Source organism: Schistocerca cancellata, chromosome 4 (genome assembly GCF_023864275.1).
Source record: "Schistocerca cancellata isolate TAMUIC-IGC-003103 chromosome 4, iqSchCanc2.1, whole genome shotgun sequence".
Lineage (NCBI taxonomy): Eukaryota > Metazoa > Arthropoda > Insecta > Orthoptera > Acrididae > Schistocerca > Schistocerca cancellata.
In genome coordinates this window covers 181,323,098-181,350,658 of record NC_064629.1, presented here as the reverse complement: position 1 = coordinate 181,350,658, position 27,561 = coordinate 181,323,098, and the positions used below count along the sequence as shown (strand labels likewise).

The following is a 27,561-nucleotide window of genomic DNA, read 5'->3' as shown; positions in this document are numbered from 1 at the left end:
GCATACCTTCACCGAGGAGTCAAGCAGTATATTGCTCCCTCCTACGTATTCGCGAAGAGACCATGAGGATAAAATCAGAGAGATTAGAGCCCACACAGAGGCATACCGACAATCCTTCTTTCCACGAACAATACGAGACTGGAATAGAAGGGAGAACCGATAGAGGTACTCAAGCTACCCTCCGCCACACACCGCCAGGTGGCTTTATGTGTAGGACGCGATTTGGACAGATCTCTAGATTCTGCGCACTGCATCCTTGATTCCAGTTTTTTTTCTGCTGGCACCAGGTCGTACATTTTAGCATACCATGTAAGTCTGCCAAGCTTCTTTCAGTCCATCATAATCCAGTTTGCAATTAAGCGACACAAAGTCAGACGATTGTTGAATTGGGCAAGTGTCAACGATAGGCAATATCTACGTCTACATCGACACTCTGTAAATCACATTTAAGTGCCAGGCAGAGGGTTTATCGAACCACCTTCACAATAATTCTCTATTATTCCAACCTCGAACAGCGCGCGGAAAAAAAACAACTGTATCTTTCCGCGCGAGCTCTTATTTCCCTTATTTTACGATAATGAACGTTTCTCCCTGTGTAGGTCGGCGTCGACAAAATATTTCCGAACTTGGAGGAGAAAGCTGGTGATTGAAATTTCGTGAGAACATCAGCCAGAACGAAAATCGCCTTTCTTTTAATGATGTCCACCCCTAATCCTGTATCACGTCAGTGACACACTTTCCCCTATTTCGTGATAATACAAAACGTGCTGCTCTTCTTTGAACTTTCTCGATGTACTCCGTTAATCCGATCTCGTAAGGATCCCAGACCGGGCACCAGTACTCCAAACGACGACGGACAAACGTAGTGTAGGCAGTCTAGTAGATCTGTTACGTTTTCTAAGTGTTCTGCCTTTCCCACAAAATTTTCTCTGTGTTCGTTCCAGTTTAAGTCGGGACAAGAAGCGCCTGCCGATAACTCGAGTAAATACCGGGGCATGTCATGGTTGATAACGAAGTAATTGACTCCACTTGAGCTCGGCGGCAGATGAGACGGGTGACCGGACTAGGGCATCTGGGGCCCCCTGTGTCCACAGATCACAACATACTTGTCTTAATGGTCTGTATAGCTGGCGCGCTCCCTTTTAGACTCCTTTAACAGGGGCAACTATCGTTGACTATAATGCCACTGCAACTACAATGTCGCGTCGCTAGAACAGTTGGGGGGCACGAACGGGTGCCACTACACAGGGTATATCGCTAAGGAGGTAACTATCTGCTTGTAAATAAGTGCCTAACAGCAAAGCCGACCAACCCACGTTTGTGCTGTTTCCACTTTATATCACAAAGTGTATATTATTCGTACGATTAAAAGTTGAATACAGGCAAAAGGCCGATAAATCGTCGTAACTAAGTTCTACGGCTGTTTGGATCCTATGCTGAGTCATATATCGAGGAAGACATGACGTAAAATAGTGGGGAAGGCAGAACACTTAGAAAACGTAACACACCTACTGAAGAGACTGCCTACACTACGCTTGTCCGTCGTCTTTTGGAGTACTGCTGCGCGGTCTGGGGTCCTTACCAGATCGGATTAACGGAGTACATCGAGAAAGTGCAAAGAAGAGCAGCACGTTTTGTATTATCACGAAAGAAGGGAAAGTGTATCACTGACATGATACAGCACTAAATGGTTATATTTAAGTTCCACTCCAATATACATACAACACAGAGCTTCGTAATACCAAAACCTTCCAGCGTGTAACTTGTGTTTACTTTCTGAAAAAGACTGACAGTAACGTTAAGATTTCTGGCTACTCTGGAAACATTCCAGCCGATGGACGTTCCAACAAGAATTGCAGCGAATATGTTATTTACAATAAATGACACCGACTACTGTAGGTGATACTTCTATTAAATTAATAAGGACCCAGAATCTCTTGGAAAACAGAAGGGGTAAAAAATTTTTTTGGAACTGTGTGGACGTGAACTTGCTACCTTTCACTTCACATATCACGTCCTATCAACTGCACTACGGCTTCAACATAGCAGCCGGCCCTCCGTATATACTTTACACTGTATCAAGAACTGTCATTATTTGATACTTAACTATGACAAATTGTATCACAACGACGTGCTTTTGACATATCACCATTGTGCCGTAACAACGAAACGGTATACTGTCACAGTACACAATTATAACATTTAAAACATAAAATAAAGGAAGTCTTTATCCACCGACACACAGAGATATGTCACTTTATTATAACGTATCACAACAACATGACGCGTTTTTGAGGTGTCTTCAATTTGCTAATGCTCTGAAACAGCTTATATTCATACAACGTACTTTGTGATAACCAAGCACGTAGTTCTGGTTGTAAGGTAAAAACGATGTCGCCTCTCCTCTACACGAGGCAAAAATCTGACACGCCAGATGCTTCGTGTCCCGATACGCAGTGCAGTGGAATGTAGAATTCCACGCTGTGATGTCACCATCTCCTCGTCCACAAGCGTTTTCACGTCCCGTGAGAGGACGGCTTTAAAGAGAAAGAGGAGGAGGAGGATCTAGTAGTCAGTTATCGACAAATTAAGCTGCAGTGCCCGTCGTCGATAAACAGATTGGTAGTTATTAGAAATTGTCGTGAGTTTTTTGTAACTCACGAAAATTTCTAATAACGGCTTGGACAATTTCAATTTCACATTTTCTAAATGGGATGTAATGTATTATGTTGGGCTTAAAACACATTAGACGCGTTTATGGATAAAAGATGCTAATAAGATGGTTGTTATTCAGCTGCTAAACAACTCAGTCGGATTCGTGCCACTAAACCAATGCAGTTCGGTTTATGTTTCACTATCTGTTGAGCGCCTTGCTTCTGTTTCCAAGCCGCTGTTTGGAATTTAATGTGAAAGTTATTTGTGTGTTCGTGCCACGTAGATGTGACAGCAACATCGAAGTATAAAAAACGATCTCAGCCTTCTTATGTGTACCTTATTTCATGTTGTTTCAAGACGGGAAAAAGTGGTGGACTAATTAATATAAGGGAAAGTAGTGTGATGATACTACGCTCTGTCCGCTGTATATACATATATATATATATATATATATATATATATATATATATATATACTTAATGTTTTAACAGGTTCTTATACTTGGATTTTAACTTGTTTTCAAAAAGCAACCACGTGGCATGGCACAGTGGTTATGGCACTGGACTCGTATACAGAAGGAGCAAGATCCGAATACGCGCCTGATTTTATTATACTTGCCACGAGTACGAGACAGCCAGTTTCCTTTCATGTCATTGTCCAACAGTGTCAGATATCACTGTCGAAAACATCTTAACCTCCTTACCTCTTTAAATCGTACTTGGCAGTAGCAGTCGTAAGATAAGACATTAACAAAGAAGTTGCATAGGATCTAAGGAAACATTAAGTAAATTTCATTGGCGTAGTCTAAGTTGAAGTTGGGATACCCTGGGTTACACGGTCAGAAATTTTCTTCACGGGAAGTGTGAGACTGGTGTTAATAGCAGTTTGTAATTATTAGCTCAAACTTCATTATCTGTTTTGTACGTATCTTTCGTCAGTGAGCACAGGTCTAAGTTAAAGATATAACTTAAGCCGTATACTTCTATAAAGACACACCATCACAAATGGTGGCACCAAAGCCTATAAAAAGAAAGCATATCTGTTATAATCGGTGTAAATCCGTGTTCTTATTGCACGACTCGCTCAAACTTACCTCTCTTCGACGACAGCCTATAGGAGACCGAGGCCCACGAGAAAGACAGGCCGCGTCCCATAGTGCTCAGAGCCATTTTTTATTGTCGCTGATAGCACACGTTGTTGACATACCTTCGAGTAAATAGACTCGCCCATCCCACGTCACTGGCGTGCGCACAATCAAGGGAAACACAGTCACTTGTGAGCGACCGGTCTAACGTAACGGCGTCACTATGTTTTCGAAACAGGAACAACGCAGTTGGATCAAGATTGAATGTGCCAGAGGTCGTACAGCACGACAGTCTCATCAAGGTCTTCAAGAGGCGTGCGGGGAATCGGCATTGCCGTACAGAATAGTAGCACGTTGGGTAAAAGCCTTCAACGAAGGTAGGCAAACTGTGGCAGACATGCATCGGGCAAGTCGTCCTAGCGTTTCTGAAGACGAAGTGCATGCTGTTGCCGCGTTAGTGGACAGTGATCGACGCCATATGATTCGTGAGCTCGCCCACGAAACCGGACTAGCACATACGACTGTGCTTCGCATCCTGAAGGAACGCCTGGGCATGCGAAAAATTGCATCACGATGTGTTCCGCATGACTTGACGGAAATGCACAAATGGATGCGTTACGACGCTGCTCAGACGCACTTGGAGCGCTATGAGAGCGAAGGAGAGGCTTTCTTACGCCGTATCGTAACACTGGATGAGACATGGGCCACATCGTACAAGCCAAAACTGAAACGCTAATATAAATAATGGCGTCATTAAGGGTCGCCGCGAAAGTCGAAAGTGCATCAAAGCCCCAGTATGGTGAAAGTTATGGTGATTATCGTGTACGACTGTGATGGTGTTATCCAAACGCATTACGTTCCTCCACGGCAGACCGTCAAAGCACAGTATTACTGTTCGCTTTTGGAGTATCACCTGTGACCAGCTTTGCGAAAGAAGCGGCGACACTTTCTGCGCAACCCACGTATCAATTTGCACGACAATGCGCCGGCGCATACAGCGCAAGCTGTGGCTGCTCTCTTCGGTCGATGGGACTGGGAAGTACTGTACCATCCACCATACTCCCTGGACTTAAATCCTTGTGACTTTGATTTGATTCCGAAGATGAAGGAACCACTTCGTAGCATTCGCTTCAGAACTGTTCCAGAGATGCGACAGGCAGCAGACCGCTCCAGTCGCACCATTAACAGAACACGCACTGCTAACGGTACACTATGCTTTCCACATCGCTGGCAACGGGTTCTACACAACGCTGGTGACTACTTTGAAGGGGAGTAACTTGTGCAAACATGTAACTCTTTTGTATCAGTTGTGAATAAATAGTTGTCACTCTTTAAGTTCCAACCCTCGTACATGATACTTTGCATATAGGGGACACAGAAGATAAGTTGGTGTATTGGATATCCTGCATAGATTACACTTCACTAGAGGTACACATTAAAAGCTTCAAACTGTAGCACTACTGTCATTCTGCAACTTGTATACTCCAAACTTTGTTAAAGTGATATGCATCAAAATTCTATATTAAGATGGAAAATACCTACACTGCATTTAAGGCTGGCAGATTCACAAGGCAGAACCCCATTCTGTGGTCCAGTACAAAACATGATTGGAGTTCTGACCATGAAAGAAGTGGCTGAGTGACTTGCTTTTACACATACTCACTACTCGTATATTTCAGCAGTAGCATGTGTAAGGTGTCAGGCAAATCCAACACCTTCCGTGAAAACCCTGACATGATAAGCAAATCCAGTAGTATGTCACATAGCTCCGAATAAATCGTGACATTAAATTAACCAAAGTAATACGAGTAACGAGTGAGCAAATGGAATACCACAGACTAACACAAGAATGCCTAAATGCATGTCATACCTTCCCACCGTGAGACAGACGCAGTTCCGAGGGGAGAAACGAGAACAGAAGCCGAGAGCAGAACAGTGTTAAGCTGGAAGACCCTACGATAAGGGACGGACACCCACGTCGCCAGCTAACCGCTAGGACCACCCCCCAGCCCATGTTAAAAGCTAGAGCCCTCCAGAAGAACAGTATGGATCTTACGATAACACTAAATGGACCACACCAGCTGCAAGTTTTAGCGTGAGACTTTTTCGCGTGTCTGTTATGTTGCAAACTTTAAAAACATTGCCCCACCACGAAAAGTATAACGTTTCTCATTGGATAGACAGAATTTTTGTAGGCGGAGCTTAAGGTTAACATTGAGACCCTGATTGGTCAGATGAAAACACAGCTAGATAGTTTTTTTAAACCAACCTCGGTAAATTGTAGTAAGGAGAAGTTAGGAAAAGAGTTGCTTCCGAGACGGCGAGGTGAGCGGAGCTGTGCTGCCCGCCGCCCCCTGACAAACACCGACAAGGTGATGAACGCACGCGATGCCGCATAACAGCGCATAAAGCTTCACTCAGAACTGAAGAAGTCTCATCTGTTACACCCCCTTTTTGCGTAATACTAGTGTCGATCGTCAATTAAAGCTCATGGTGTTCACATTTGCCACTTGAAGCAAAAATCTGAAACGCGATGATTTTTCTGTTATATAGTTATTGAGAAGCCATATCAGCCACTGTAATTTACGACAAGTTAGATAAGTAATTAAAGATAATTGAGGGTCACTGTAGACCATTTTGATAGTTTTCTCTTTTGTGAAACTTAATTTAAACCTAGATTATAGATGTGATATGGCATAGGTCATCCTTCGATCCATTGTAGAACTTGGAAACCCATTCAGGGAAGATTCGTTCACATTTTTGTTGAACGCAGTTGGTTTTTACCATCCTGTATTAAAACATTTCCTTTTATCAATAGTGCAATTTATAAACAATGTTTTATGAGTAGAATAAAATTTCCAATGATAAACTTAACTGATTTTTCGACGTTATTTTACCAGCTAACTAAAAATAGGAAAGCCTTGAACCCCTTCCACTAAATTTAGTTAGTATTGAGATTCTTTTACAGGGAGTGCAGTGGAACTGACCCTGAAATCATTAAGTATTTGGTTATATCATCGCTAGTCTCACTGAACTCTTCTGAACTCTACATGTCATGTGTGGTCTGACGTCTCCATACCAGCAACAGGTCCCAGGTTCAAACTATTCAATTCCCTAAAAAACACGCTCAGAGCGTCTTTGCGCGAAAGTGGTAAGGAGACACGATATAGATCAAACAGACACCACGCAGAATGTTAGTCAGGATTCATACAATCTGTACCACAATGGGAATTGAAGTGTAATGTTATGACGTCATCCCTGTCAGCTTCTCCATATCCACATCCAGTGATGCCTTCGGGCTGTATATGACACCGCGGCCGGTAGGTACTGTTGGGCCTTGATGGACTATTCGAGTAGAGTTTAATTTTTATCCTCCAAATAGTGTGGGTGACGTTAGAGTTCAGTGCTCATTATCATTCTTGTATCGACTGCAAACATTTCTTTTATGATATGGTGTATTGGTGGGAAAAACGCATGAACCCTGGTATCCAGAAACTAAATAAAAATGTAACATTCAGGCAAAACATCACTACCTTCTAACTCGTAAGCAGTAACCAAAAGTAGATAAGACGGAAAGTCGGGTAAGTGATCTGAGAGGAAGGAAAAAAAAGAAAAAAGGTTTTTAGAGCTGAAGGAAAGCCAACTAGGAGGAGAAGAATTACAGGCACCTACCAGATAGGTAGAGCATTTACCACCTTACAAGAGAACGAAAAATATGAACGCAGGGAAATAAAGGTAGTCTCCTCTCTGCAAGGGGGAGTGAATATGTTAGCCAGGAGGGGATAAAAGACAGTTCCCAAAGACTGTATGGGGCAAAACCATCTGACGACACAGAACAGTATACACTCCTGGAAATGGAAAAAAGAACACATTGACACCGGTGTGTCAGACCCACCATACTTGCTCCGGACACTGCGAGAGGGCTGTTCAAGCAATGATCACACGCACGGCACAGCGGACACACCAGGAACCGCGGTGTTGGCCGTCGAATGGCGCTAGCTGCGCAGCATTTGTGCACCGCCGCCGTCAGTGTCAGCCAGTTTGCCGTGGCATACGGAGCTCCATCGCAGTCTTTAACACTGGTAGCATGCCGCGACAGCGTGGACGTGAACCGTATGTGCAGTTGACGGACTTTGAGCGAGGGCGTATAGTGGGCATGCGGGAGGCCGGGTGGACGTACCGCCGAATTGCTCAACACGTGGGGCGTGAGGTCTCCACAGTACATCGATGTTGTCGCCAGTGGTCGGCGGAAGGTGCACGTGCCCGTCGACCTGGGACCGGACCGCAGCGACGCGCGGATGCACGCCAAGACCGTAGGATCCTACGCAGTGCCGTAGGGGACCGCACCGCCACTTCCCAGCAAATTAGGGACACTGTTGCTCCTGGGGTATCGGCGAGGACCATTCGCAACCGTCTCCATGAAGCTGGGCTACGGTCCCGCACACCGTTAGGCCGTCTTCCGCTCACGCCCCAACATCGTGCAGCCCGCCTCCAGTGGTGTCGCCACAGGCGTGAATGGAGGGACGAATGGAGACGTGTCGTCTTCAGCGATGAGAGTCTCTTCTGCCTTGGTGCCAATGATGGTCGTATGCGTGTTTGGCGCCGTGCAGGTGAGCGCCACAATCAGGACTGCATACGACCGAGGCACACAGGGCCAACACCCGGCATCATGGTGTGGGGAGCGATCTCCTACACTGGCCGTACACCACTGGTGATCGTCGAGGGGACACTGAATAGTGCACGGTACATCCAAACCGTCATCGAACCCATCGTTCTACCATTCCTAGACCGGCAAGGGAACTTGCTGTTCCAACAGGACAATGCACGTCCGCATGTATCCCGTGCCACCCAACGTGCTCTAGAAGGTGTAAGTCAACTACCCTGGCCAGCAAGATCTCCGGATCTGTCCCCCATTGAGCATGTTTGGGACTGGATGGAGCGTCGTCTCACGCGGTCTGCACGTCCAGCACGAACGCTGGTCCAACTGAGGCGCCAGGTGGAAATGGCATGGCAAGCCGTTCCACAGGACTACATCCAGCATCTCTACGATCGTCTCCATGGGAGAATAGCAGCCTGCATTGCTGCGAAAGGTGGATATACACTGTACTAGTGGCGACATTGTGCATCCTCTGTTGCCTGTGTCTATGTGCCTGTGGTTCTGTCAGTGTGATCATGTGATGTATCTGACCCCAGGAATGTGTCAATAAAGTTTCCCCTTCCTGGGACAATGAATTCACGGTGTTCTTATTTCAATTGCCAGGAGTGTAGATATTACAAGATTGCGCAGATATCCATCACACTAAAGCATTACTACTTTCTCAGAACCAATAGCTGAAGAAGAAAGTAGAAGACATGATAAAAATCATGTCAGACAGGAATCCCAGAGTACACTGTATTCCCTACGAGTTTTATAAAATTTTGCTGACTGATCATCAGGAAAGAGTTCATGGATGTAGCGAGGGAGAAACACTTATACTCTGAAAAAGAACCTGGAATAATAATTAAAAACACACACACACACACACACACACACACACACACACACACAAAGAATAACATATTCCAGGCTGATAGCGTTGTTATGTGTAGACTCAAAAATGAGAGATCCTGTCACAGAGACAATTAAAACAAGCCCCTCCAGGAAACCTCAGGCTTGAGAGACATGTAGCGTAGCCAACAAAAGCATCATAGATGGAATTTGTTCCTTATGAGACACGACCGACTTCTCATGGCAGCATCAGGCACAAACATCAGGGATACAGAATACCGATTTAGAGAAAGCCTTCTAAATAGTTTTCGAAGTGCAAATGAACAGATATCTTACGGAAGTATTCCCAATCCAACATTCTGTCACATAGGGTGTCCTTTACTGGTGATACTGTTCCTCATCTCTTTAGAACCATTATTTATTACGGTTAGAACCGGCATACCAAGCCTACATGTTAAGGGATGATGTTTCCATAATAATTACGAAACCCCAACACATCATGAAAATCTAGGACGTAATGGACGATTATAAGAAGCAAATAGGGCAACTATGAGCAGTTATAAAACATACACTCCTGGAAATTGAAATACGAACACCGTGAATTCATTGTCCCAGGAAGGGGAAACTTTATTGACACATTCCTGGGGTCAGATACATCACATGATCACACTGACAGAACCACAGGCACATAGCCACAGGCAACAGAGGATGCACAATGTCGGCACTAGTACAGTGTATATCCACCTTTCGCAGCAATGCAGGCTGCTATTCTCCCATGGAGACGATCGTAGAGATGCTGGATGTAGTCCTGTGGAACGGCTTGCCATGCCATTTCCACCTGGCGCCTCAGTTGGACCAGCGTTCGTGCTGGACGTGCAGACCGCGTGAGACGACACTTCATTCAGTCCCAAACATGCTCAATGGGGGACAGATCCGGAGATCTTGCTGGCCAGGGTAGTTGACTTACACCTTCTACAGCACGTTGGGTGGCACGGGATACATGCGGACGTGCATTGTCCTGTTGTAACAGCAAGTTCCCTTGCCGGTCTAGGACTGGTAGAACGATGGGTTCGTTGACGGTTTGGATGTACCGTGCACTATTCAGCGTCCCCTCGACGATCACCAGTGGTGTACGGCCAGTGTAGGAGATCGCTCCCCACACCATGATGCCGGGTGTTGGCCCTGGTGCCTCAGTCGTATGCAGTCCTGATTGTGGCGCTCACCTGCACGGCGCCAAACACGCATACGACCATCATTGGCACCAAGGCAGAAGCGAGTCTCATCGCTGAAGACGACACGTCTCCATTCGTCCCTCCATTCACGCCTGTGGCGACAACACTGGAGGCGGGCTGCACGATGTTGGGGCGTGAGCGGAAGACGGCCTAACGGTGTGCGGGACCGTAGCCCAGCTTCATGGAGACGGTTGCGAATGGTCCTCGCCGATACCCCAGGAGCAACAGTGTCCCTAATTTGCTGGGAAGTGGCGGTGCGGTCCCCTACGGCACTGCGTAGGATCCTACGGTCTTGGCGTGCATCCGTGCGTCGCTGCGGTCCGGTCCCAGGTCGACGGGCACGTGCACCTTCCGCCGACCACTGGCGACAACATCGATGTACTGTGGAGACCTCACGCCCCACGTGTTGAGCAATTCGGCGGTACGTCCACCCGGCCTCCCGCATGCCCACTATACGCCCTCGCTCAAAGTCCGTCAACTGCACATACGGTTCACGTCCACGCTGTCGCAGCATGCTACCAGTGTTAAAGACTGCGATGGAGCTCTGTATGCCACGGCAAACTGGCTGACACTGACGGCGGCGGTGCACAAATGCTGCGCAGCTAGCGCCATTCGACGGCCAACACCGCGGTTCCTGGTGTGTCCGCTGTGCCGTGCGTGTGATCATTGCTTGTACAGCCCTCTCGCAGTGTCTGAAGCAAGTATGGTGGGTCTGACACACCGGTGTCAATGTGTTCTTTTTTCCATTTCCAGGAGTGTAGCTCTTACTGTTCACTGAAAGTACACATCGCACGCCACATATCTTTGGCGAACGGGTTGAAACGGAAGTGTTGGGTGTGAAACGAAGAAAAACAACATACATGACCTAACCGCTGTCATTTCCAAAGACATGGTGGAAAAAGTAAGACGTGCTCTGATAGCAAATAGTGTAAGAAAATTTAATATCATTCACAAGACTGAAAACATCAACATATTGGTCCCGTCCAAAATGCGGAGCAGCCGCGCAGTCTAAGGCGCCTTGCTACGGTTCGCGCGGCTCCCCCCGTCGGAGGTTCCTCGTGTGTGTGTGTGTGTGTGTGTGTGTGTGTGTGTGTGTGTTGTTTTTAGCGTAAGTTAGATTAAGAAGTGTGTAAACCTAGGGACCGATGACCTCAGCAGTTTGGTCCCATAGGAACTGACGACCACGACCACCACCACCACGACCACCACCAAATTACGTTGCACAAGTCATACCCATTGATAGAAAACATACATATCACAAATAAAAAAATACATAGGTTGGTTCAATTGGAAACGTGTCGTGTTACGTGTTGCAAGGGATCAGCTGATAAAATCATCTACAAAAGGCAACTTACATTTAACAGACTACGAGCCAGAATCTACATCTACATACTCGTACATACTCCACAAACCACAGTACGGTGCATGGCGGAGGGTACCTCTCCAATTCCACTCGCAAACACAGCGAAGTAAATACGACTGTCTAAATGGCTCCATACTAATCCTAATTTATCGCATCGTATCTTCATGGTCCTTAAGCGAAATGTACGTTGGCGACAGTAGAATCGTTCTGCAGTTGGCCTTAAATTCTGGTTCTCTAAATTTGCGAAATGGTGCCTTGAGGAAAGAGAACCGTCTTCTCTCTAGTGATTCCTATTTCAGTTCAGTTCACGAAGCATCTCAGTAATACTTACGTGTTGATCGGACTTCCTGGTAACAAATCTAGCATTTCGCCTCTGCATTGCTTGGATGTCTTCCTTTAATCCGACTTGGTGGGGATCCCAAACACTCGAACAGTACTAGAGGATGGGTCATCTAGCATTCTATAAACAATTCCCTTTGTGGTTGAGCAAAGTTCTCCCAATAAAACGAAGTCGAGCATTTGCCTTCCCAACTACCAACGTGACGTGCTCATTGCATTTCATATCACTTTACAACGTTATGCCTAGATACTTAATTGAAGTGACTGTGTCAAGCTCCATCCTACTAATGCTGAATTCGAACGTTACATGACTGTTTATCCTACTCACCCACATTAACTTACATTTGTATGCATTTAGATCAAGCTGCCATTCATCACACCAACTAGAAACGTTGTCTAAGTCATCTTGTATATTCCTACAGTCACTCAACAATGACACCTCCGCGCGGCTGACCCCGTCGCGGGTTCGAGTCCTCCCTCGGGCATGGATGTGGATGGATGGGTGTGTGTGTGTGTGTGTGTGTGTGTGTGTGTGTGTGTGTGTGTTTTCTCGGCAGTTTGATCCCATAAGACCTTACCACAAATTTCCAATGACACCTTCCCGTACATCACTGTGTCATTAGGAAATACCCATAAATTGCTACACACACCGTCCATCACATCATTTATGTATATAGGGAATAAAAGTGATCCTATCCTATACAGCCCTTGTCCTGAAAAATACAATAATTTCACTGAAACTGCCTGCAGTCGGTCAGATGTACTAAATACTGCATGGGCTATTTGGACAGACGACAACACAGGATACAGACAGACGTCAGCAACTATTTCTCAGATCTTACAAGCTACAACGTGAGTATTAGAGAGAATTCTTAATGAAACATACGAGAGAGATAACAATCAGAAACATTCAGAAGAAAATTCCATGCCAGATTAAACATAAGGACTTGAAGCGGGCGACGGTATGCGTGAATCTATCAGCTCCCAGACACACTCGGCAGCTTAAAAGTTTACAATTGGTTTAATCCCGTCAGCATCGCCTCGCCACAAAATATAACTGACAGGTCATCTCAACTGCCTGTAGTGTAGCACAGTTGGCACAGCCATACACCGAACAGTAGGTTGCTACAAAAAAATCAGGTCTGTGGAAATGGATAAAGTTTAAATAAACGAGTGTTAACGAAATAAACACTAAGAAACAATTGTACTCATATATGAATATCAGAGAGATTCAAGCGTCTAACACAAAAATCTGGCTAGGTTTATAAACTGGACTTCTTCGCTGTCTCGTAAAAATCATTGGAACCCGCCTATTTAGCAGCTGTGGAATCAGTTTTTTTAGGAAAATAACGAAAGAATAGTACACTGATTCACGATTTCCCACTAGTAATATGACGACTTTGTTGAAAACACATTACTGGAAATATTATCAAGATTTAGACAAAGATGTGTTAGAAAATATTAGAGCAGTTAATAAAACTTGGGTTCTGCTGAATTGCAGTTTAGTCTCCAGTGAGGACCGTGCTTTGTGATCGATGTGGCTCTGCAGCTGCTATCTGTCGTATGTGGAAGAATTTTTTTCAGTTGGTGCCTTGTGCGGTAGAGATTGAGGACATTCTACTTGTCCTCTCTCCAGTATGTGTGTGGGATGCCATGGCAGTGATGCTATGGCAGTTGCCCATGTCAGGTACGCTGAGGAGTCAAAACATTATGACCACCTGCGTAATAGCTTGTTTGTCCGTCTTTGGAATTAAATACATCACTGATTCTGCATATCAGGGATCCAACAGCGTGTTGGTAGGTTTGTGGCAATATGTGGCATTAGATGTCCGTGCACAGGTCACGTAATTCGCGTAAATAACGGGCCGCTGATTTGTGTACGCGGTGATGGCACCCGATACTGACCCAGATGGGTTCCACAGGATTTACATCAGGCGATTTTGGTCGTTAAGACATCGGCAGGAGTTGACTATAATGCTCCTCAAACCCCTGTGGCACGGGTCTGGCTCCGAGACACAGACAGTTGAAACATGACATCGCCGTCAGGGAAGACATCACGTATGAAGTGATGCAGCTGTCAGCCCGTCTTCGATTACTACCACAGGTCCCATGCAAGCGCACGAGTGTGTCTCCCATAGCTTAATACTGCTCCCACCAGCCTGCGCACGTGGCGCGCTGCACATATCGAGCCGCCATTCACCTGGATGACAGCATTTCTGGAGACGATCATCGACCTAGTGTAGCAAAAATGTGAATCATCCGAAGAACTGACATGTTTCCAATGATCGACGGTCGAATCCTGATGGTCCCGTGCCCACTGAAATCGTAACTGACGATCTCGTTGTGTGGACATGTGAATACGTAAGGGTGGTCTGCTGTGGAGACCCATGGTCAACAATGTACGATGAACGGTGTGCTCCGAAACAGTTTTGCATGCACTAGAATTGTACTCTTCTGGCAGAGATGCGACAGGTCACCATCTATCCTACTTTACAGAGCAGACACGCCTCCGAACCCCATGTTCCGTGAAGAGTTGTGGACATCAAGTGCTAGTTTCACTGTTCTTCTACCTCTTTCTGTAGATGCTCATGACAGTACACATGAACATTCGTCCAGCTTCGCCGTTTTCGAGATACTCGCTCACAAGCTCTGCATAATAATAATCTGCCCTTTGTCAAAGTTGCTAATCTGAATAGATTTCCCCATTTGGATCCCGTATCTTCGCAAGTGCGATCCCCCGTCCGTGTCTGCTCCTCTTACCTACTTCATTACTGCGTCACCCGCCGCAACGCCACCAGGTGGCATGCAATGCCGCGGTGGGCAGTGGTCATAATGTTTCGGCTGTTCAGTGTATCTGTGCTAGCGTGCGACAAAGATACAGGTATTTTTCCATCCTCTCTTTCCCTCACTGTTGTTTATGAGATGTATAAGACACTTCCGCCAGTTGATGGCGACCAAGGCGTTCTTTTTTAAATACAGTACTTTTCTCTACCATCTCCACCCAATGATTGTGGTAGGTAGGGGTAGTTGTTTATAGTCTAATTTTAGCAATGTCATAAGTGCTCAGTGTTTGTTCGTGCGCACATACGTGTGTGTGTAGTTGGGTTTTCCATCATTATTTACAATCTACAATAATCCTACAGCGTCATACTCCCCTAAGGATCAAATGTCTCTGAGCACTATGGGACTTAACATCTGAGGTCATCAGTCTCCTAAAACTTAGAACTACTTAAACCTAACTAACCTAACTACATCACACACATCCATGCTCCAGGCAGGATTCGAATCTGCGACCGCAGCGGTCGCGCGGTTCCAGACTGAAGCGCCTAGAACCGCTCGGCCACTCCGGCCAGCACTCCCCTAAGGCAACCATAAAATAACGTCATTGTTTTTTTTAACACACTAATAATGTATGGGCAAGTACCTGGTCCACGTGGTAAATATTTGTTGCACACTGGTATCCGTTTGACATGGTCTATCAGTGTACTTGTTAATTGTTAAACATTTAAAATCACGTATTTACATGTATCTTAGAATGGAAATAGGGTATTTCGAGAAAAATGAGTAAAATTATATCAAATTGTAAATAGCAATGTGAGGAGCTCATTTAAGTTAGAGGGCTTACAGAAAATGTCGGACATCATTAATTTATATTATTTCAGAATAAAATTCAGTCATCAATTACACAGATTTTTTTTTTTGCTTTACCAATTTGAACAAATTACTTTGTCATCTTCAGAAGCCTACAAAATTACCAGTATTGTAAATCATTATACCGTGGCCATTCATTTATGTAAAGATAAGAAGTGTATTACAAAATCTTACTTAGTACTGGTTTAGCAGATGTCAATAACTTCTTCACAGAAGCACAATGCTGTGGCATGTCCAAAAATGTACATACGTCAAGGTCACTACGTAACCTCATACTCATCACATGCCCACGAGAGCATCTTGGGCAAATGCACGATTTAAAATTGGCCGGAAAACAAAGATCACCCACTGTGCCAATTCTAGCCCAAATAATAATGTATGATAAGATTTACTTTCATACATGTCATGTCAATATTCTTCTGTAAAGAAGATATTGACATTTGTTAAACCAATACCAAGTAAATTTCTGTAATACACTTCTTATACTTTACATTAATGTGTGCCCAAGTTCTAAAGACTTATAACATCACTAATTTTGCAGGCTTTCGAGTATAACAAATTAATTTGTTGAAATCGGTAAAGCGAAATAGAAATATCTGCGCATCTGACGATTGTATTTTATTCTGAAATAATATCCTACAGTTTCTGAAAAATAACAGCGATCAATAAAATTATAATTTCTAGTGATTCAGTCACATACTTACATCACAATGCATGTTAATATTTCCCGCCATTTTGCAGAATATGCCAAGACGACATTAAATTATAGTAGCTCAACTGCAACCCATTCACACATTATAATGTCTAAATGGCTTATCTCATAAATCACGGCAAAATTTACTGCCATGTTACGGTATACAGAGGAAAAATGGCGGAACCACGCAGATGGACTAGTTTAAAAGGGTGGAGGGGTGGAATGATTTAAGTCTTTCTATTGGCCTAGGGAGAGATAAGGAGGGAGGTGGAGGGGAAAGGGGATGGTGATTTCGTCTTACATCATTATCTGCGCTAGAACCAGCACAGTGGATGCATGGATGACCTTCATTTTCCAGCCAATTTTACATCACACAGTTGTCCAAGATGCGTTGGCGGACACGTGATGGGTATGAGGTTTAGTGACCTTGGATATACAGGGTGGGGGAAATAAAAGTGGTCCATATGAGTGGGTACCATTTATGGCAGCACTAACGGAGGAGGAAAAGACCTACAGTTACTTCCAACAAGATGTAGCCAATTGCCCATACAGCCTGCCGAACCTTGGAGCACATATACACAATCCTCACGCCTGACAGAGTTGTTAGCAGAGGTCGGTCTGGTCATGGCCCTAGCTGGCCACCCAGGCCATCTGATCTATCAGTGTGCGGTTACTTTGTGTGGGGACCCCTGAAGTCTAATGTGTATCACAACAACCCTTATAATCTTCAAGAACTGCAGCAGAACATTTCGGATGACACTGCAGCAATTCCAGCATTTGAGCTTTGATCCGTCTTCAGCAACTTACTGACTGTGGCCCAAAAGAGGCAAGAGATGAATGGTAGTCACTTTCAACATCTGTTATAGTCAGGTTAGTACTGTATTTCCTTTCCTCTACTGTGTTTCTTTCTACCCTGGAACTCTGTTCTCCGAGCCACTTTTATTTGCCCCACCCTTTACAATTGCTCTGGAGGCATGAGCGAGGTATAACGTTACACCGTGATTGATCCGTCGCCTGATGTTTACCCTAGCCAAAACACACACTGGTCCACGAATCGAGCTGTTCACGAAAGCTTCGGTCCGACCACATCCACCGAACAGATGTTTCACTTTCTAAATGACTAAGCTAGGAATAGAGTCATGGCGTTGAATTATCCCAAATTTACTGGTTCAGGCATGGATTGGTCTTCATATTCATCCGATATGACTTTTTAAGACTACTTTGTGGGACACTGTTTACCGGTACTATCTGACAACGATGGACGAGCTTTAATTGTCGATGTTAGTGCCAACTGAATCCATTTTGGTTGAGACACTACAAAATGTGATGGCAAATTTCGTTGTTAGTTTGCGCTAACACTCTATATGAGCGGTAGACTTTTGAAAATACTGTGTTGTTATTGCAAAGTCCGCCTGCTGAGGAAAATTTTTAGTATACGCACGCTGTTATGAATTTTACAGCGTACAGAGCTATTTGTTAGCAGCTTCTGTAACTACTGTTTCGAAAATTCTATATAAAATTCTTATACCTTTCACAAGTTTTCATTGGTAATTCATTTTAAAATTAAGACGTCTTTTGAAACACTTCATAACTATCCGAACGATGTGGTGCTTTGGTACGCGGGAACACGACGGTTCAAATCCACGTCCGCTCATTCAGATCAAGGATTTCCTTAAACCAGTTGAGAAGACTCCCGGGGTAGTTCTCCTGAAGGGGCATGCCCGAATTTCATCCCAGCCTTCGCCACTTAGAGTTTGTGCTCAGTTTTTAATGACCTCGTCATCGACGAGACGTCAAGCCCGAATTTTCCGTTCTTCCTTAATACATAATTATACGTTCCGCGTATTTGTAATCTGCTCATGCAGCTACACGAGAGACAATATCGAAAATGAGAACCGCATAAAAATTACAGCAGAGTTAAATATCTCTTTGACATCCGTCACCTTGAACATTTCCCTGTCATCGGTAGTTTTCATTTGGCATCTCCTGTAACTTTTTAGATGTGTAAACCAAGGTAACTGTAGGGTAACTATGCCTAGCGTGAGTTAGCTATATTACTGTACTGGTATAGGCGAGGAGGCACATTAAGGGAAGGAGGGAAACTAACTTGAATTACTGGAAGCTGCTGGCGCGCTACACGTCTGACGCCAACATAGGAATTTGGAATCTGCTATCTGTGGCTCAGGCAGTCTGCCCACACCTCCGTCACGCAACTATGTACTTACTATTTAGCACATCAAACTAACAAGTAATGCAGCTATGTTGTCCATCTGTCTTCATTGTGTCCTCGTGTAGGTTCTTTATCCCAATGAATCTGTGTCCGTCAATTAGTGTCACTACATGCTCCGTCCATCATCATTTCATAACAGCCATATGATATACTCAACTACTGTCAAATTACTTGTACGTGCAATCTGATACCGCGCGAGCGCTACGGTCGCAGGTTCGAATCCTGCCTCGGGCATGGATTTGTGTGATGACCTTAGGTTAGTTAGGTTTAAGTAGTTCTAAGTTCTAGGGGACTTATGACCACAGAAGTTAAGTTCCATTGTGCTCAGAGCCATTTCAACCATTTTTTTGCAATCTGATAATTCCAAAGAGGACACTGCACACAGAATTAACGTACGGCATGTAATCGCTAATCGCTCCAAAACACTCTTCATAAATCATAACACGAATTTGAACGTGTGTGTGTGTGTGTGTGTGTGTGTGTGTGTGTGTGTGTGTGTGTGTGTGTGTGTGTGTGTGTGTGTGGAATATAGTCTAAACACGAACTGGATTAACTTCTCGTCAACAACTACGCCAGTGGAAACGGAGAACAAGTACACAGTGTACTGTACTCTTTTTTGTAAGAAACTTGCACGCATTCATCTGAAGTGATTTACGGAAACCGCAGAAAAGCTAAATGTGGAGGGACGGACAGGGATTTCAACCTTGATCTTCTCAACACCTAAAGGCCTTCATCTACTGCAATTGATTAGACTGGTACGCAACACCAGCTCCTAAGGTAAGATTTCCCGTTCCCGCGATTGGAACACGATGCATACGATTGATTGATTGATTGTCTCGGTGATAGCTTTTACTTGTTAATTTTTATCTTCTTTATCTCTACGGAAGCGAATCATAGTGTGTTAAGAATAAGCAATTTTTATTGTAGAATCCCGAATATAAAAATTTTCCAAGTACGTTTTCGCGATATGTTAGTTGCCTTTCTCTGGATGTCCGTTTGTTGAGATATTTCAACATTTCTGTTAAAGGCTGTCCCTTGTGAAACATAGTTGATACCATTCGGGACGCTCTTCCCCGTAAACGCTCGTCGGCATAACTCTATAATTTAAAAAAATACAGTGTTATAACAGAACACATATTTTCCGTAACGGAATACTACAACTTGTATATCAGCATCACGACTCATGGAAAATATTTATCCGATGTAAGGTTGTCGTAAATGATAAGGCAACAGTAATCGACCTTGCGAGAATGGGTAAAGATTGCAATCCCTCGACATGGCCCTTTGAAGTGAACTGCGTGCGCAAACATTTTCAGCCGTCCTCAGGTGATGAAGTGCCTTCATTTATCGCTGATCATTGTCAGTCGAGTACGGGATATAGATTATTACAGTTTTCCTGGATCTGCGACAACTCGGATATGTGAAGATGTCACACTAAACGGTGCTCTACGAGCTCACTGGGCAATCCTTGCCACGTCGTCAGGCAGCGCCAGTGGTTAGTAAGGTACTAGGCACCCATCAAACAGGCGGACAATTGTTTTCCATTGTTTCCGTAAATTACTTAAAACGAATGCCTAAAAAGTTCCTTTGAAAATGACACAGCCCATTTCCCCCATTATCTTTCTACAAATCCAACTTGACCTCCATCTCTAGTGAGCTCTTCGCCATTAGACCGCATGACTAATCTCCCTTACCCGGGAGACATCATCATCTTGGACAAAACTGTGATATGACTCAAATAGGATATCATACAGGATATTTCAAAAAGAATCAGCCGATTTCAGAAGAATATATCTTCTACATGAATGTAGATAGAACTTTGGGGAGAACTGTAAGTTACGCATCAACACTACAAGTTTGGAAGGTAGGAGACGAGATACTGGCAGAAGTAAAGCTGTGAGGACGGAGCCTGAGTCGTGCTTGGGTAGCTCAGATGGTAGAGCACTTGTCCACGAAAGGCAAAGGTCCCGAGTTCCAGTCTCGGTCCGGCATGCAGTTTTAATCTGCCAGGACGTTTCACTACAAGTATAGTCTGATGCCATTCGTAAGTTGGTTCACATGTTTGCCGGTAGCGATCTCTCTAGTACAGCTCTTTCAGTACGGCGTTTTCCACGATTGCGGGAAGATACCGAAAATAGTATTTTTGAGCAGCCTGGATGCCAGCGCGCTGGCATCTGCATGTGAGAGCATTTCTGCCTCGACGATTGATGGGCTGTCAGCGGCGTTCGTGTCTCGCGTTTGCGACAGACTCTCCTCCCCTTCCAACATCTACAGCGGAACTGCGATACCTCATGGCGACAGCACTGAAAGTATGGGACGAGTCTGAGAATTGTCATGTGTCCGGTGAATACTTGTCGAAGGAGAATGAAAATTTCGATCCTACATGTAGGACCCAAACGTTTTGTATGCATGCATGTACTATACGGATATCCTTGAAAGGTCGAGTTGTTCTTTTGAATATATTTTTTTTTACTTATGTGTGCGTTAAAATTCACCTTAAGTTTCTATCTTCATTCATTTAGAAGATATTATTGTCTTGGGGAAAATCGGGTGAATCTGTTTGAATCAGGTATCATTACAGTCAGCGTCAGTGCACACAGTATCTAGTCGTAGGGTCTCAGGAGTAACCAAAGAAACATCAGCAATCTACAATCGTGATTTTTTTAAGGCTTCATTTCCTTTTACAGTAAGTAATTTGATACTCTAACCATGAGTGCGATGAGTCAGTTAACATTTAACTTCAAAGCATGAGTTTCAAAAAAATTTTCTTACGGCTAGTAAAAACTTTGAAATATGACTTTCAGAGTGAGAACTACTAAGTTTAGGGACGTTTTCTGGATTTTTAATGCCTGGTTCGATGGATTACCTCGAAAACTACATGCCTTCCTGCAGAGGAAAACTTGGAGGAAGGGAATGGAGCTGGTTACTACCGCCGGAGTCTAAATGCAGTTTTCTCCCACGGTGAGACCACAACGGCAATGGCGACAAATATTAAGTTTTCGTTCATAAATAAAATGTTATCTCAACAAAACAAATGACTGTAGATTGTTTTATTTAATTCCCGAACAATTTAGTGCCTCGTGAAATAAAATCTGATTCCAGCGATTCTCTTTTAACTAGCTGCACAACTCACATTGTTTTCACTTCTCCTGGAAATTAAGCTTGTCGGTATAAAGCATGCCAGTCACGCCGATGCAGTGAAATTACCTGATTGTGAGGCGGAAAGCTTCTAAAAATTTATTTCACTACATAGATCTTTGCAATCGTAATATTAAACTTACGAAATGGTTCAGTATTCTACGCGATAAATGGTGAGGATGGTGCATAGGGGCAAACAGGCACATCAAGTATTCGATACCATCCAGTCCACAAACGTTTTTAATTATATGTCACCGCTTAAACCACAGAGGTAGTAAGATTGGCAGTTCTTTATCACAAAGGAAAACCGTTCTGGATTCGATGGAAACCGTATAAGAAATTGACGTATAAAATACAGTGGAATGCCTGTACCATGAAGAGGACAGTGCTTAAACTGAACAGAGATTCAACATATCCTGTTAGCATACACACGTCAGTTAAAGCCAAGAACATATTACGTACCTCATTACATGTACGACAACGTGAGGTCGCACCATATTTCCAAATGTAAAAGCAGTGAATACATGACGAATTCATACATTACGACAAGAAATAAATTATTTGCGCAATAGGGACTACGAGCAGGAGGAGGAAAACAGGTTAACAAGAACAGTACTACGTGAGTATGGAACCTCCAAATCTGCCTGATTATCACGATACTTAACTTGCGAAACTTGCTTCCAGTCGCGGCAACTAGCTGACAATGACGATATACTCACGTGGCATATCAGAGCGACGACCAGAGCAAGTAGAGAATCAAGAGCAGTACAATAAGTATGATGTAGTTGACGACGAGCGCGTGGGACTCGGTGCCTCCCTTCATGATGGCGGGTAGCTTGCAACTGGCGGGCCTCCGATCTGGCTGCCCGTCACACCCACGCACTCCCACTCCAGAGCCCGCGGCCACACATAGCCGCGCTGACAGCTCCAAACATCCGCACTCCCCTCAAATCCACCGTGACGTTCTTACCTCTCCAGCATTCGACCGAAACGAAACGACCCCGCTACATTCTCGCTTGGAGCCACCGAGCTGAACTGCGCTCAACCCTTGTCCACTACAGACAACTGAGCTATCCGCAACAGTCTCAGTATTATAGTCTTAATTGCATGGCACACCAACTACGGCACTGGTGTCGACCCACAGAGAATATTTAGAATCTAATGTCGTAAAGGACACGATTCCAAGCAATAATATGTACTCGATATTAGTCACCATCAAGAAATAAAAAAGATACTTATTGATTCAACTTATAATGGAACTACAACCATGTATTTCAATTATAAAACAAGTTGCGGATGCTGCGAGTTCGGAAACATTTCACTTTTGCGGGCACAAAGACACCTTTCATTCGTGAAACTTCCTGGCATATTAAAACTGTGTGCCGGACCGAGACTCGAACTCGGGACCTCTGCCTTTCGCGGGCAAGTGCTCTACCATCTGAGCTATCCAAGCACGACTCACGCCCCGTCCTCACTGCTTTACTTCTGCCAGTACCTCGTCTCCTACCTTCCAAACTTCACAGAAGCTCTCCTGCGAACCTTGCAGAACTAGCACTCCTCAAAGAAAGTATATTGCGGAGACATGGCTTAGCCACAGGTAGGAGACGAGGTACTGGCAGAAATAAAGCTGTGAGGACGGGGCGTGAGTCGTGCTTGGGTAGCTCAGACGAGAGAGCACTTGCCCGCGAAAGGCAGAGATCCCGAGTTCGAGTCTCGGTCCGGCACACAGTTTTAAACTGCCAGGAAGTTTCACATCAGAGCACATTCCGCTGCAGTGTGAATATCTCATTCTGGAATATGTACTCCATTTTGAGTTCCAACATGTTTGTCACTGGAGACACCCTCTTGTGTCGTAACAACAGTGAAATACAATGCAAAAGATTATCAGCAGGTCGTAAACGGGTGTCGAAACGGGCTTCTCAGACTTCAATGAATGAATGTTTACCCTTAATTAGATATTCATACACACCTTAGGGCGAGCTTATCTCCTGACACAATATAAGTATGCCCCATACAAAACTAATTCGTCTGCACATGTGTCGACGAGAAACTTTAATACAAAGCTGGTTGTGATAGGTTTCAGTAGCAACTGCGTCAGCCCGCTTGCACTCGTCCTCCTCCTACTTCTTCTTCTTCTTCTTCTTCTTCTTTCCTTAAGGACCAAGCTTCTTTCTTTCAGTTTTTTATGTCTATTATATGTTCACAGAATAATAAACGTCCCCAAATGACAGCGACAGAAAATTGTTGCGCGTTCATAAAAATTCTTGCCCTTCCTCACACCAAGCACGAAAAAATACGAGTATAAACAATGTGAGTTCGTGATTATAAATAGCAATTCGCCAAGTTTTACCTAAATTTTAAAAATTGGGGTGACAACGAAATCTGAACATTAAAATTGTATGTCTAATGAAACTGCGACCACAGAACAAAACTTATCAAAGATATCCCAACGAAAAGTTAAGTAACTGGATAAAGTTAAAGCACGACAGAAGTTAGCTCTAACATGGACAATGTCTGGTATTAACCAATAACAACACTGCAGAAATTAACTAGGCTCGTGATCATAGCACAAAGCCATCGATCTCGAAGCCCACAAAACGTCAATACGTAGAATTCTTAGATTATTAGAACAACACGAATAGTGTGTGTATTCAGTGTGCGACAAATGGATTACACCAGATTTGTGGCTAGATTCCAGACTTCCTTGCAGAGATAATTGAACAGACGCTCTTAACGGCACAAAATCGACAAATGGAAAGGTGCCGGTGGGTGTGGCCGAGCGGTTCTAGGCGCTTCAGTCTGGAACCGCGCGACCGCTACGGTCGCAGGTTCGAATCCTGACTCGGGCATGGATGTGTGTGATGCCCTTAGGTTAGTTAGGTTTAAGTAGTTCTACGTTCTAGGGGTCTGATGACCTCAGATGTTAAGTCCCATAGTGCTCAGAGCCATTTGAACCATGAAAAAAGTGAAGGTAATTTTCGCATTACCCAAAGGAAGTGTGAAAGCATCGTTACTGTTTACAACGTACATAAATGATCTAACACTGTTCACAAATGATATAACTATCTATAAGAAAGTTGCAACGCCAGAAGACAGTATCGATTTGCAAAATGATCTGCCGAGAATTGATGAATGCTGCAGACTCTGACGGTTGACGCTCAATGTAAGTAAATGTAACATATTGCGCATACATAGGAAAAGAAATCCACTGCTGTACAACTATACGACTTATGACAAATTGCTAGAAACAGTGCATACCGTAAAATATCTAGGAGTAACTATCCATAGCGATCGGATAAAACAAATAGTAGGAAAAGCAGATGCCAGTCTGAGATGCATAGGGAGAATCTTAAGGTAATGTAATTCATCCATGAAGGAAGTGACGAATACTTCAAAGATACTGTGTCAGAACTAAGGATTTCGTCGGGACAGCCATCCGTGACAAAATTCTTCTATCTGTTGTGCAAAATGTTTGAGACAAATAAAATAACCCCAGACTTCACGAAGAATGTAATAATTCCAATTCCAAAGAAAGCAGGTGCTGACATGTGTGAATATTACCAAACTATTGGTTTAACAAGTCACGGTTCTTCTGTAAATACTATTTATTTACAGAAGAACGAAAAACTGGTAGAACCTGACCTTGGAGAAGATCAGTTTGCATTCCGAAAAATGTAGTAATAAGCGAGGCAATATCAAACCTACGACTTCTCTTAGAAGATAGGTTAAGGGAAGGCAAACTTATTAGAAAAAGTTTTTGACAATGTTGACCGCAAAACACTCTTTGAAATTCTGAAGGTTCAAATGGCTCTGAGCACTATGGGACTCAACATCTTAGGTCATAAGTCCCCTAGAACTTAGAACTACGTAAATCTAACTAACCTAAGGACATCACACACACCCATGTCCGAAGCAGGATTCGAACCTGCGACCGTAGCAGTCCCGCGGTTCCGGACTGCAGCGCCAGAACCGCACGGCCACCGCGGCCGGCGAAATTCTGAAAGTAGCAGGCGTAAAATACAGAGTGCAAAGGGTAGTAACAACTTGTACAGAAAACAGAGCAGTTATAAGACACGAAGGACTTGTAAGCCAAGCAGTGGTTGAGAGTGGAGTGGCCGGCCGTTGGTAGCCGAGCGGTTCTAGGCGCTTCAGTCTGGAACCGCACGACCGCTACGGTCGCAGGTTCGAATCCTGCCTCGTGCATGGATGTGTGTGATGTCCTTAAGTTAGTTAGGTTTAAGTAGTACTAAGTTCTAGGGGACTGATGACCTCAGATGTTAAGTCCCATAGTGCTCAGAGCCATTTGAACAATTTTTTTGAGAGTGGAGTGTGACAGAGTTGTAGCACATCCCCGATGTTATTCAATCTGTACATTGAGCAAGCAGTAAATGATACCAGAGACGACTTTCGAGAAAGGATTTAAATTCAAGGAGAAGGAATAAAAACTTTTGCCGATCAGTGTAATTCTGTCAGAGACATAAAAGGACTTGGAGGAGCATTTGGACGAAATGGATAGTGTCTTGAAAGATAAACATCAACAAAACATTACAAGGATAATGGAATGTAGTCGAATTAAATCAGAATCCGAGCCTGTCCTCACATATGAACTACCTGCCATCATGGCACGACTGACTGACTTTCAGTTGCGATACAGTATGAACCATATGGTCTCGAGATTGAAAACACTGCTTGGCATACCACATGCGAAGTCAAGACGCAGCACCCCCAACTCCATTGAGTAGACACTCCTTACAATCTTCCATTGTGAGACCAACTGGGGCCACACGATGCACCGCCTTTGGGTAGCACCTATATCAGTAAATTTTCAATCTGAGCCTCAAAAAACTGCAAAATCTGCGGCCCACTCACCTCGTCTTTCATCGGGCCGATAATCTTGTTTTGATGTATTATGTAATAAGAATTATCAGCCACATATCCATACGTGTCAAATGTGTGGGCTCGGATCCTACCTCTCAAATTTTAGTAGGTCTTCGAGTTTAATAGGGAATGGTTCAAATGGCTCTGAGCACTATGGGACTTAACATCTGAGGTCATCAGTTCCCTAGAAGTTAGAACTACTTAAACCTAACCAACCTAAGGACACCACACACATCCATGCCCGAGGCAGGATTCGAACCTGTGACCGTAGCGGTCGCGCGGTTCCAGACTGAAGCGCCTACAACCGCTCGGTCACAACGGCCGCCTAATAGGAAATAAGACGCCGTTGAAGTTATAATGCTCCTATGTCTTAGAAATACGGTGGATTCTTGTATGATCGGGATTAAACTGTAATTTCTATCGCTTCGCAGAAGCAGATACACAAAGTGAAATACATCCCCCTCAGCAGTACTTTGGAAACTAATGCACTGGTGTCCAAAATTAAGGCAACAAACCGCTACTTCCCTGTCCTGTGTCTAATTCACGATACAATCATACAGCTGTCAATCTGATGTCCGTACGATCGTATCCTGCACGGAAGATGGCATTCACGTCAACAGACAACCATACCAACGATGACGTCAGGACACCTATGAAACGAACTATTGTTTACCGGATAATCCCACATCCGTAGCCGGCCGCGGTGGTCTCGCGGTTCTACGCGCTCAGTCCGGAACCGCGCGACTGCTACAGTCGCAGGTTCGAATCCTGCCTCGGGCATGGATGTGTGTGATGTCCTTAGGTTAGTT

General features: G+C 44.3%; 1 protein-coding gene across 1 annotated transcript in view; it reads right to left on the bottom strand.

Annotated features, from left to right (window-relative positions):
- Positions 1-22,707, bottom strand: part of LOC126184674 (ligand of Numb protein X 2-like) — a 528,500-nt gene extending 505,793 nt beyond the window's left edge. Inside the window, exon 1 of the mRNA XM_049927160.1 lies at positions 22,594-22,707. The gene's annotated coding sequence lies outside the window, so the exon portion shown is untranslated. The remainder of the gene's footprint in view (positions 1-22,593) is intronic.
- Positions 22,708-27,561: the final 4,854 nt, after the last annotated feature.